Source organism: Rousettus aegyptiacus, unplaced genomic scaffold, assembly GCF_014176215.1.
Source record: "Rousettus aegyptiacus isolate mRouAeg1 unplaced genomic scaffold, mRouAeg1.p scaffold_m13_p_8, whole genome shotgun sequence".
Taxonomy (NCBI): Eukaryota; Metazoa; Chordata; class Mammalia; order Chiroptera; family Pteropodidae; genus Rousettus; species Rousettus aegyptiacus.
Window position 1 is genome coordinate 17,154,346 of NW_023416311.1, and position 12,022 is coordinate 17,166,367.

The window sequence follows — 12,022 nt, forward strand, 5'->3', positions numbered from 1 at the left end:
TCAGTGGTAACTGTGGAAACTGTAGCCTGCATTGTTGGTGTGACTTGTCAGTACCAGAAAGGGCAAAAAAGACCGAGTTCTCAAAGAATCATGGTTGTGCAGTTTGATATTTCTTGTACTTCCTGAGGGATTGGTTCAGGCACTTACATTTGTTTTGCTGCTCTTGAAACTCTCTCAGGACTGAAACAACTTGTTTAAAAGAATTTAAAGATATATACTATCCAACTGGGGCAAGGGATGATGGTCAGGGTAAGCAGTAGACAGACCAAAAAGCCTGGGAAGGAGAAAGCTGAGGAGTAAGATGCAGGACTCTGAAAGTCTTCCACATATACCAGGGAATCTGGAGAGCACTGTATATGACCAGGCTTGAATGCATGCACCAGAAAGATCCAAGAGGCACCTTCAGCTGATCTTTGACCTCTGCACAAGTAGATGAAAGCTAAGACAAGAGTTGTAGTCAGTCTGGCTAGGCACTGAAGAAGTGTCACAGTTCAGAGGCAATCTATGAAGTCTGAGAAAATATTTTTTGTTTTTGTTTTTTTTCATTTTGGCTCTAGCTGTCAGATCACTGACTGCTGAGATAATGCAACAAAGACTTCCATGAATATGCATGTCAATGAATACAGTATTTGCAAAATTAAGTTGAAAAAGTCACTAAACACACGGATGACTAAAGCCCACAACAAACAACAAAAGCACGCCCTGTTGAGGCAGAGGAGTAGGGAGAATCTGATTTTCAGAGTGCTCTCATTATAATATTCAAAATGTCCAGTTTTCAACAAAAACTTATAAAGCCTACAAAGAAATAGGAAAGTTTGGCCCATTCACAGGGAGAGAAAATCAATAGAAACTGTTTCTGGGGAAGTCTAGACTTTGAAATTACTAGACAAGTTTTAGAATCAAGATGATAAATTAGGAAAAGTGATCAAATGCAAAAGATGGCAGTAATGGAAGAAGTGAATAACAAAAAAAAATATGACATATATTAAACAAACAGCAAAATGGCAGAAGTAAGTCCTTCTTTATCAGTAATCACTTTAAATGTAAATAGATTAAACTCACTGGTTAAAACACAGATATTAATAGAATGGCTAAAAAAATATCCAACTATATGTGGTCTACAAGATACTTTAGATCAAAAAACACAATAGTCTGAGAGTGAAAAAATGGGAAAAGATATCTTATGCAAATAGTAACCAGAAGAGAGCTAGAGTAGCTATAATAATATCGGTAAAATAGGCTTTATGTCAAAAATTGTTACAAGAGACAAAGAAGGATATTATATGTTAATAAAATGTCACTTCATCGAGAGGATAAAATAATTATAAACATATATGCGTTAAACAATAGAGTCCCAACATAAATGAAGCAAATATTAAAGAATTAAATGGGGAAATAGTTTTATGATAATATTTGGAGACTTTGATATTTCACTTTCTGGAATAATAAAGAAATAGAAAACTTGAAAAACATTATGAGTCAACCAGACCTAGCAGACATATGTTGAACATCCGACCCAACAATAGCAGTGACCTCCGAGTACACATGGAACATTCTCCATGATAGACCGTATGTTAGGCCACAAAACAAGACTCAATAAATTTTTATTTATTTTTATTTTTCAGTGATAGTTGACACAATATTATATTAGTTTCAGGTGTACAATATAGTGATTAGGTATTTATACACCTTATGAAATGATCAATCTTTAAGTCTAGTAAGTCTCGATAAATTGTAAAAGATCAAAAACATATTAATTATCTTCTCTGACCACAGTGAATGAAGTTTAATATCAATAAAAGAAAGAAAAGTGGTTAATTCACACATATGTGGAAATTAAACAATATACTCAGAAATAACCAATGAGTAAAAGAAAAAATAACAAAAGAACTTAGAAAATACTTAGGGACAAATGAAAATGAAAACACAATATACCAAAATGTATGTAATGCAGTAAGAGTAGAGCTAAGAGGAAAATTTATAGCTGTAAATGCCTTTATTAACAAATTAGAAAGATTGCAAATCAGTAACCTAACTGTACAGCTTAAGGAATTAAAAAAAAAGGGAGCAAATTAAACCCAAAGCTAGCAGAAGGAAAAAAATAATAAAGATTAGAGTAGAAACAAATGAAATAAAGAATAGAAAAACGAAAGAGAGAATCAATAAAACGAAGAGTTGTTTCTTCAAAAATATTAACAAAATTGACAAATCTTTAGCTATATGAATCAAAAAAGAGTTAAAATGCAAATTACTAAAATCAGAAGTGGAAATGGGGACATTACTACCACCATTACAGAAATGAAAAGGATTATGAGAGAATACAACTAACAATTGTATGCTAACAGTTTAGATAACCTAGATGAAATGGACAAATTCTTAGAAAGACACAATTATTCAACTTGACTCAAGAAGAAATAGAAAATCTTAATAGACATATAAGTAGTCAAGAGTTAAATCAGTAATCAAAAACCTAACAACAACAACAACAAAAAACCATCCAGAGACAGATAGGTTCACTGGTAAATTCTACTGAACATTTAAAGAAGAATTAACACCAATGCTTCTCAAGAGCTTTCACAAATAAAAGAGAACACTTTGTAACTCATTCTATAATACCAAAGCCAGACAAAGACACCATAAGAAAAGAAAACTGTGGACTAATATGTCCTTTATGAATATAGATGCAAAAATCCTCAACAAAATATCAGCAAACTGAATCCTATTACATATTAAAAAGATTATACACCATGACCAACTAGGATTTATTCCAGAAATGCAAGTGTAGTTCAACATAGTAATTCAGTTACATAACATAGTCGAGTAAATACACCACATTAAAAAAATGAAGAAAAAAAATCCACATGATCATCTAAAAAAACTGTAGAAAAAGCATTTGACAAAATTTTTTGATTCTTTTATGATAACACTCGGCAAACTAGGAATAGAAGGAAAATCCTTCAACACGATACAGGCCATATATGCAAACTCATAGCTAACATCACACTCAATGGATGAAAGACTGAAAGACTTCCCCTTAAGATCAGGAACCAGTATGCTGACTTTCACCACTGTTATTCAACATTGTGCTAAAAGTTTTAGCCAGAGCAATCAACAAAACTAAAGAAAAAAGAAATTTTTAAAAACGTAAAACTACTTCTGTTTGCAAATGACATAATACCATATCTAGAAAATCCTTAACAATCCACAAAGAAATGATTAGCAATAATAAACAAGTTGAGCTGAAGAGGAATTTTCACTCAAAAGGCTAACCTTATTGCTCTTTGTTGCTCTGTAGACTTGCTTGCCACATAGGCTGAAGGGCAGGGTGACCTTGAGATCAACTGAAGACTCACCCTCCCCTTTGCTTGTTCTGTTTAGATAACATGTATTGGATCTCATCCTCTGTAACTACCCGTAGCCCACAGCAACTCCCGCACTCTGTAACCGCCTGAGGACAAATTAACCAATTGGCTTATGCCAACTGTAACTGCGTGGATAAGCTCTATAAAAGCGAGGTTACCCTTGAGCTTGAGGCCAAGATCTTCAGAGCGCTCGCTCTTCTGGGACTGCCAGCATAATAAACCTGAGTTCTCCAACTTTTGAGTGGTGCTTGATTTCTCTCCGGTCTATTTTTTCTGCAAGAGAGCAAAATTAACACACACAAAAATTATTGTGTTCCTATACACTAGCAAAGAACAATCCAAAAAAGAAATTAAGAAAATTCCATATGCGATAACATCAAAAACAAGATTCTTAGGGATAGATTTAACAAAGTAGGTGAAAGACCTCTGTAGTATAGAGTACAAAATATTGCTGAAAGAAATTAAAGATATAAATGAAGGAGAAAACATCCCATGTTCATGTAACAGAAGATTTAATGTTGTTAAGATGGTAATCTACAGGTTCAATGCAATTTGTATCAAAATCCCAACAGCTTTCTTTTTTGAAACAGAAAAATTGATCCTAAAATTCATGTGGAATTTCAAGGGATCCAGAATAGCCAAAATAATCTTTAAAAAAACAAGACAAAACAAAACAAAACACAAAGTTGGAGGATTCAAACTCGCAATTTCAAAACGTACTAAAAATATAAGGGCACTAATCTCCTTCATGAAGGCTCTGCCCCACAAATCACCTCTCAGAGGCCTCACCTTTTAATTCTATCACACTAGGGGTCAGAATTTCAACATATAAGTTTGGAGGGCACACAAATATTCAGTCTGTAGCACAACACAATTTAAAAACAGACAAAAGATGGTCTACGGCCATGTCACCCTGAATGTGCCTGATCTCGGCTGATCTTGGAAACTAAGCAGGGTTGGTCTTGGTTAGTACTTGGATGGGAGACCACTGAGGAAGACCTGGTGCTGTAGGCATTAAAAAAACAAAACAAAACAAAACAAAACAGGCAAAGGAGACAAGTAGACAGTTCTCCAAAGATACGCAAATGACAAACAAGCTCACAAAAAGATGTTCATTAGTCAATAGAGAAATGCAAAGCAAAATCACAATGAGATGCCACTTCATACCCACTAGGATGGCTCTAATAGAAATAAGAAAAATATCATGTGTGGACAAAGATGTGGAGAAATTGGAACTGGCATACATTGCTGGTGCAACGGCTGTGGCAGTTTGTCAGTCCCTCAATAAGTTAAACTTAGAGTTACTATATGACTCAGCCATCCACTCCAGGGTGAGTACCCAGAAGACCTGAACATGCGTGTCTGCACACAAATACTTCCATGGCAATGTTCATAGCAGTGTAATCTGTAATAAAGGCAATGTGAACACAGTCTGAATGTCCCTCTGCTGAAGCCCAAAGCGGCATACCCATGCAATGGAATATTACGCAGCAACAAAAATGAGTTAAGTACATGCCACGACATGGGTAAACCTCGAACACGTTATACTAAGTAAAAGAAACCAGACATGAAAGACCGCATGTTGATAATTTAATTTATGTGAAAAGTCCAGCAAAGAAAAAGGAAAATCAGTAGAAACAGAAAAGGGGTTAGTGGGCTGTGAGTGGGAATAAGATGACGGCACACAGGCACGAGGGGCATTTTTGGAAATATTCTACAACTAGCTGTGGCTGGTAGTTAACACAATCCAGTCAACTTACTAAATAGTATTGAATCGTGTGCTTATAATGGCTTAATTTTATGCTATATAAATTATACTTTAATAACACTGTTAAAATAAAAATGAGGAAATGGGTTGAAGGAGGGGTTGTCTCAATTATTCACCCTCACCACCACCACCCCCAGGCCCCTCGGCTGCAATGCAAATTCAACCACTTCCTTCCCATTGACCAGTTCTGAATACTAAGGGGTCTTGGGAGGGTGTTGAGAGACCCTATTACACCCTCTTTGTGAGACCTTGGGGGTCATGCTCATGAGACACATACAGACACAAAGGAGTCCCTCAAGGGACCCTTCCCTCAACAGAGATCTATTTCTAAGGGGACTCATGTTCACCCCAATGGACGTAGTAGCTGTTAAATTTCCACCTTCAAAAGCATCTACTTTTTAAACATTAGGGGTAAGTAGTCTCTGCTGCATTCCATCTGCTCTCTAAGTTATGACCTGAACACTCTTTTGAAAATGTAAATTGAATTAAGCCACTCTGATGAAAACCGCAGATGACTCCCAATTTCCCTTGGAGCTATATCTACCTTCCTTGCCTCATTTGGCAAAGTCTCACCTGGTGGGCATGATACGTGACTTCCTGACCCTGCCTCCTAGTATTCCTTTGCTTACTCACTCTGTTCTGCCACATTCTTCTCAAATTCTTGAAGCAAACCACATTTTCTCCCATTACAAGTGCTTTTGCATGGGCTAATAATGTAGAGAGGAGGCAAGAGAATTAAGAGCTTAATCAAGCCACATTGAGATACTGTAATATGCTGATCAGCCCTGCAGCCAGGCCAGGACACTTTCAGAACAAAGGAAGATTTTTGCTGGGATTGCTATCAGCCCATTCCTCACACCTGTGAAGGGGAAGAGGAACCAAGAGTCATTCCCTAAAACCTTGGGGAACCTAAGGATTAAAGGCTGGGAACTGCCAGCAGGCCTTTCGCTCTACATATTCTTGCCTTTTCAGGCTACATACTGTTCCCCTTCCTCATTGTATGCCCATATCAAAGGAAATGGGTTAACAAAGTCTTTTAAACTATAATTCACAGGAACTAAAGAATGACATATAAAGTGAATTCCCTGAACCCTCAGGGTCCCTCTCAGTATCTTTACTCTGACTCTCTTTCAGTCCTCTGTCCTCCTCAGTGCCTTTGTTGCAGAATTGTTGCAAAATCAGACTGGCGAGAAACCAAGCACCACTTGGATATTTGGAGAACTCAGGTTTACTATGCCTGCGGTCCCAGACAAGCTAGTGCTCTGAAGATCTGGGCCCTGAGCTCAGGGGCAACTTTGCTTTTACAGGGCTTATTTGACATGGGTCGATTGGTTAATTTGTCCTCCGATGGTTACAAAGCACAGGAACTGCTATGAGTTACGGGCAGTTACATTTGTTATTTTGACAGAACAAGCAAAAGGGAGGACGAGTCTTTAGTTAATTTAAAGGTTACCCTGCTCTGAGGCCTATGCAGCAAAGCAAATCTACAGAAGCAGAACAAAGAGCTGATTATAAAATTAGCCTTTTGAGTGAAAATTCCTCTTTGCCTTTACGATGTCTCTGTCTCTACCCTCATTTCTATTGTCTCTGTCCCTCTGGGTCCCTCTCACTGTCCCTCTCACTGTCTCTCATTGTCCCTCTCACTCTCTGCCTCTGAGAGGAGACCACACTCTGTGAAATGTTATCCCTTTTCTAATACACTTTCTTTTTGACTCTACCTTTGGCGTGTGTCTTGAATTTTTCCACACTCTCAGTCAAAGGACCCTCTTCTCTTGGTGCAGGGCTTCGTATCTCCCCAACTGTCCTGCCTATTACTTCCGCCTACGTGCTTAGGTGCTTAGCATTTAATGTGCCTCTAAATGTCACTACCTTGCCCTTCTATCAGTTATCTATGACAATTAGTCCAATTTGTTTAGTTTGTTCAATATTTCCTTCTGTCCGTCACTTTACAGATTCTGTGAGAGCTGTCTCTTGTGTATATTTCCATGGGGTATCCTCAGTCTATACTCACTCAGTATTGGTGGGTAGAAGGCAGGAAGGAGAGACTGGATGGCTGGTTGGGCAGGCGAACAGAAAAATGGATAAGTGGGTGGGGGGGTAGATGGGTGAGTGGGTGGGCAGAGGGCATAAGGGGAGGGAGGGAGGCAGGCAGGCAGGTGGGAGGGAGGAGAGACTGAATATCCTTGGGTTGACATACATCCAGAAGAGGAGTAAGTGAGGGATCAAGACTAAGCTCAGGAGCCCAGATGACTGAGTTTGTTACCAGAGAGCGGGGATCCTCTCTCGGCGTGTTGTCCAGGTTCTTGATGTCTCGAACAAAGAATTGAGCAAGATACCGAAATACAGCAGAATAGAAAAGTTTATTAGAAGGGAAAGTACACCTCCAGACGTGGAAGTGGGCCAAAAGGCCTGGTAATAAAACCTTTGGGGTTTTTGTTCCTATTTGCTGTGGGTGGTTACTTTTCTTAGAGGAGTGGGCTTTCTTGATTGACAGCTAAGAGTGACAGGATTCAGTGGTTCATCATTTGCTTTCTGCGCATGTTCTTTCCCAGAATTCAGTCCGTTATAATGATATTGATGAACTTCTGGGCATATGCATCAAATTATCATTATAATGAGGCTCAGGTGAGTTGAAGGTCATTGAGGTCTTCCTTGTCCAGCTTAAACTGGTACCTAATTCTTTGCTTACTTGTTTCTTTGTGGAAGTTACTTTTTGCTTAAAAATCCCTCTGACTTGCTTAATTGTGGATGGACCGGGGCAGACTAGGATAGGATGACTTTAGCGTCTTTGCAGGCAGACCGAAACCCCTTGTCTAACTTTCCTGCCTCTTTTCTAAGAGCCATGAACCCCCTTATTATTAGTATGGATGTTGAGGAACAGGAGGTCTCTTCTGTGTCTGCTTCCTGCTGAGGAGGGTTGTTGTCCCTGCCTATATGGGGCTCTTTCCCTTTCTGCCTCAGTCAGGGTGGGGTCTTGGGTTTCCTGTTGAAGCGCTACCTCAGACCCTAGACAAGGAAAAGAAGATATGAACTTATTATTTAAATCATATATCTCTGAATTTCTATAACTGATTTGCCTATTAAGCGAGTGAAGCAAAACAGACTTGGTTAATATAGTTATTAAAGAGAAAGAAAAAGACCTTTGGCCTAAAGTCCCCACCCCTCTTGGACTCTAAGGGCTCTGCCTGGCCTAACACTATTTCTGATAACAATGAGCCAATGACCCTTATCAATAGCCAGAGGGTCTGAGCCACCAGTTTCAGGGCAATTATTGGGATTTGAGGGAGAGGGCCTTTTTTTCTAAAGAAAAGGAGGAAAGAAAACTTAACTAGGTTTATTAAAAAAGATTAAGAACTCTGCAAGAGATGTCCCATATCATTTGCTGCTAAAAGATGAAGAATTTTACAAGTGATGTCCAGTATCAAGCTTAATCCCAACTCTGCCCCTCACCAGCCATGTGACCTTGGACAAGTCACTTAACCTCTCTGAGCCTCAGTTTTCTTATCTGTAAAGTAGGATGATGATGATGCTAATAATAATTATTATTTTCTTGTGTTATTGAGTGAGATGATGCATTCTTAAAGTCCCGAAAACCCTGGCACAGAGTAAGCTCTTAGCAAATACTAGCTCTGTTTTACTCTTCTTTCTCTTGATCCTTCCATGGCAAATATGTGATTGATACACGGCATCAGAAAACTCACCCTGGAGATCAAGAGAAAAAAAGAAAAGCTGACCTTCTTCCAAGATTTGTTCTCCAGGGAACACAATACTTCTGTAGCCAGGAGGAGAATTTCTATAGGTCAAACATCCTTCACATTGGCCACAGGGGAATTTGTACTTAGTTCCTCAAAAACAGCTAGAAAAAGGGAAAAAAACAAAACAAAACAAAACAGAATAAATAGCAAGACGCTTTCTCTTTTTCTTTGGATCAGTCATGTGGGTTCGCTGCAATTGTTTCCCAAAAATGAGTCAGCTGAGGAGAGATGGCATGCAAGCCGGAGCCGACCAGTGTCATCAAAACAGCACAAGATAGCCCCAGCGTCCTCGATAACCTTTCATCCGGGTTTGGACCCGTCTCCTCAGCCTAGTGCAGACTTAGGAATCAAACACCCAAGTTCAAAACACCCAGCTATGACACTCCTTAGCTTTTGTGACGTTTCAGCCTTCTGAGCCTTGGTAAAATGGGCCTAGTCTTGTCTGCCTTATCCCAGGGTTTGTGGGATAAAGGGAGATCACCTAGGTGCCTAGGAAATTTCGGAGTTCTCTTGCTCTTCTTCTGAGGCTGCTGGGTGTGCATTTGCCGGATTTTGTCCCCTGGCTTTTTAAATGTCTGCCAGAGATGTCTGACCTTCTCACAGGCCTCCGGCTTGTCAGCAAGACAAACACTCTCTTGAGAATGCTTTTCTCTGTGTTCCTCTGGAGTTCCTATGTGTGAATTGCTGCCCTTCCCCTCTCAGCTAGGTGTCCCCATTTGACAGATGGGCAAAGCCAGGCATTCAAAGTGGCATGCCTGAGCGATTGTCTTCTCAAGGGCGGGGAGAAATGGTCCTGCTCCCTGCAGCACTGCAGCAGGAGGCTGGATTCAAAGGAAATGGAGGGGAGGGGGCCGGTGGAAAGGAAACAGGGGCCAAGAAGTCTGGAAGGGGGTCCCAAACTCAGACCCCTGCTGGGCCAGGCAGGCAGTGTGCAGGAGTGAAGCAGACCAGATTGCAAACTCTAGAAGAGGGACTGTGTTTGGGTCACTGCCATGGCCTCTCCATGAGACTTTGGGCAAGCTTCTGGTCCTGGACTCTGCCTTCTCTCTGAGCTAAGTGTTGGATTCTCAGAACCAGCAGGGGCCTTCTGGTCCAGTTATGGCACCTCTGCTGTCCTCCGAGCCTCAGTTTCCACATCTGTGAGAAGCAGTGGCTCACTGCTGCCTTGTCTGCCTCGCGGGTCATGACCTTGAGGCCTGTGGGAATGAAGTCACCCACCCACAAAAGGCAGACGTCACGCTGGTGACCCTGAATGTACTCCTAGGAGGTGACCTTTGGGGAGCGGTGGGCCCTGCCAGGGGGCTGGGCCCACTCCCACCTCTTTCGCACTCTCTGAGGAGGAGCCGGCTGCGCTGTGGGCGGGGCCGGTGGAGAGATCTCACCACATCCTCCTCTGCCTCCCAACCCTGCACACGCGCGCCCGCGCCCGGGGCAGAGATGGCAGCTGCTGCCTCTGCTGGACCTACTGGCGTCTCTCTGCTGAGTGACTGATGGGCTTGGGGTTCGAGTGTCTGACTGCTTCTCCCTGAGTGCGACTGACAGCCTTCCTGTCTTGCTGTCTGCCTGTCTGTCTGCGTGTCTGTGCGTCTGCCTGGCTGGCCACCTGCCTGTTCACTTGATTTCTTCTGTTTGCCTGCCTGACCAGCCCTTGCCTGCTGTCTGTCCATCCCCAGCCAATCAGTCCCTGCTCCACAATGACCATCTTCTGTCCATGTGTGACTTCTCTGGGATGTGACTGACCATTGCCTGTGTACCTGGCTGGCTCCCGCTGTGTGACCTGCCTGCCTAGAGCCCGGCTGCCATCTGTCCCGGTGACAGGTCTCATGCCTGTCTGGTTGGTGACTCGGAGCAGGCTGTGAATTCCCACCCCAGACCCCTGACTGTTCTCTGATACTCATCTCCCACCCCCTGCCGAGCCCAGCGGCCACCCCTGGGGCCCACTGGATTGCCTTGAGTACAAAGGATGGATTTCTGAAGGGAGAAGCTGGAACGAAAGGTAACTTAACTCCAGCTACAGTTCTGAGCAGGGAGGGAGGTGTAGGGGGATGCGGGGGGGGGGGGGGGGAGGGGCGGGGCACCTTCTTTGGCCAAGAGGGCTTGGTCTTTGCCCAGGGTGGAAGGACGCAGATGGGCCCTGTGCCCTCATTCACAGCTGGGGACAGTGAGGCCAGCAGAGCTGCTCCGGCGTCTCTTGCTCAGCCTGGCTCAGGGTGACTGGAAGGCCTTCGAGGGGGTCTGTTGAAGGGGAATGGCCGTGATGACCCCATGAGCTGTCTGTGAAACCAGCCTCTACAAGGCAGGGGACTAGGGAGAGAAGGATAGTTCCAGACTGAACACGACTCGACAGTCGCCACGGTTCTGGGCAGCTGAGCTGGGCAGAGGTGGGCATGGGTGTGCTGGGATGCTTCTAGGGTCCTCATTTTCGGGGCAGGTAGGAGGCATTGACTTTGTGCCAGCTTCTGTATTTTATCTCCTTTATTTCATCGAATCCTTCGAACTAAGTTGGTGTGCCCATGTCACAGATAAAGAACTGAGGCTCTGAGAGATAGAGTGATTTTCCCAAGGTGACTCAACTAGTACATAGTAGAGTAAGCAGGTGATTCGGGGCTGGTCCTGCCCTCCGCATGCCGTCTCCTCGTCTCCTCGTCTTTCTCGTGAAAGCACGGGGGATGGGCTGATGGTGGCAGGCAGACTGGTTCTGTGTGTACGCCTAGGGGAGAGGGATGTGCAGGAGATGGAGGGAGGCTGAGCCCTGGAGCATGGGTTGAATTTTGACTTGTGAAGTAGAGGGGACGAAAGGAGCTGGCAGATGCATTTCTGGCAGAGGAGCTGGGACAGTACAGGGCCTGGAGTGGGAACTTTGGGCTTGTGGGGGGAATGGCAAGGTGCTGCTCAGCAGGAGCAGAGGACTCAGGGCAGGGGGACATTGCAGAGTCAGGGGAGCTGAGCTGGGCAGAGGTGGGCATGGGTGTGTGGCTCCTGGGATGACATCTGCACTCTCCTGGGGGAAGTGTGGGGGTTTCAGAAGCACGTGGTGGAGTGGGAAGTACCTGACGGGTTCAAAATCCAGCCACGCGAGTGAACTTGGGCAAGTCTCTGTGCTGTTTTAGCTACGTGGAGCCTTGGTTTTCTCATCT

General features: G+C 43.1%; 1 protein-coding gene and 1 pseudogene across 3 annotated transcripts in view; both read left to right on the forward strand.

Moving 5' to 3' along the window:
• Positions 1–4,257: 4,257 nt before the first annotated feature.
• Positions 4,258–4,376, forward strand: LOC118607304 (annotated as a pseudogene).
• A 5,907-nt stretch (positions 4,377–10,283) lies between these two features.
• Positions 10,284–12,022, forward strand: part of IL21R (interleukin 21 receptor) — a 33,179-nt gene continuing 31,440 nt past the window's right edge. For all 3 annotated transcript variants that reach the window (XM_016136784.2, XM_016136782.2, XM_016136781.2), the window contains exon 1: positions 10,284–10,881. The gene's annotated coding sequence lies outside the window, so the exon portion shown is untranslated. The remainder of the gene's footprint in view (positions 10,882–12,022) is intronic.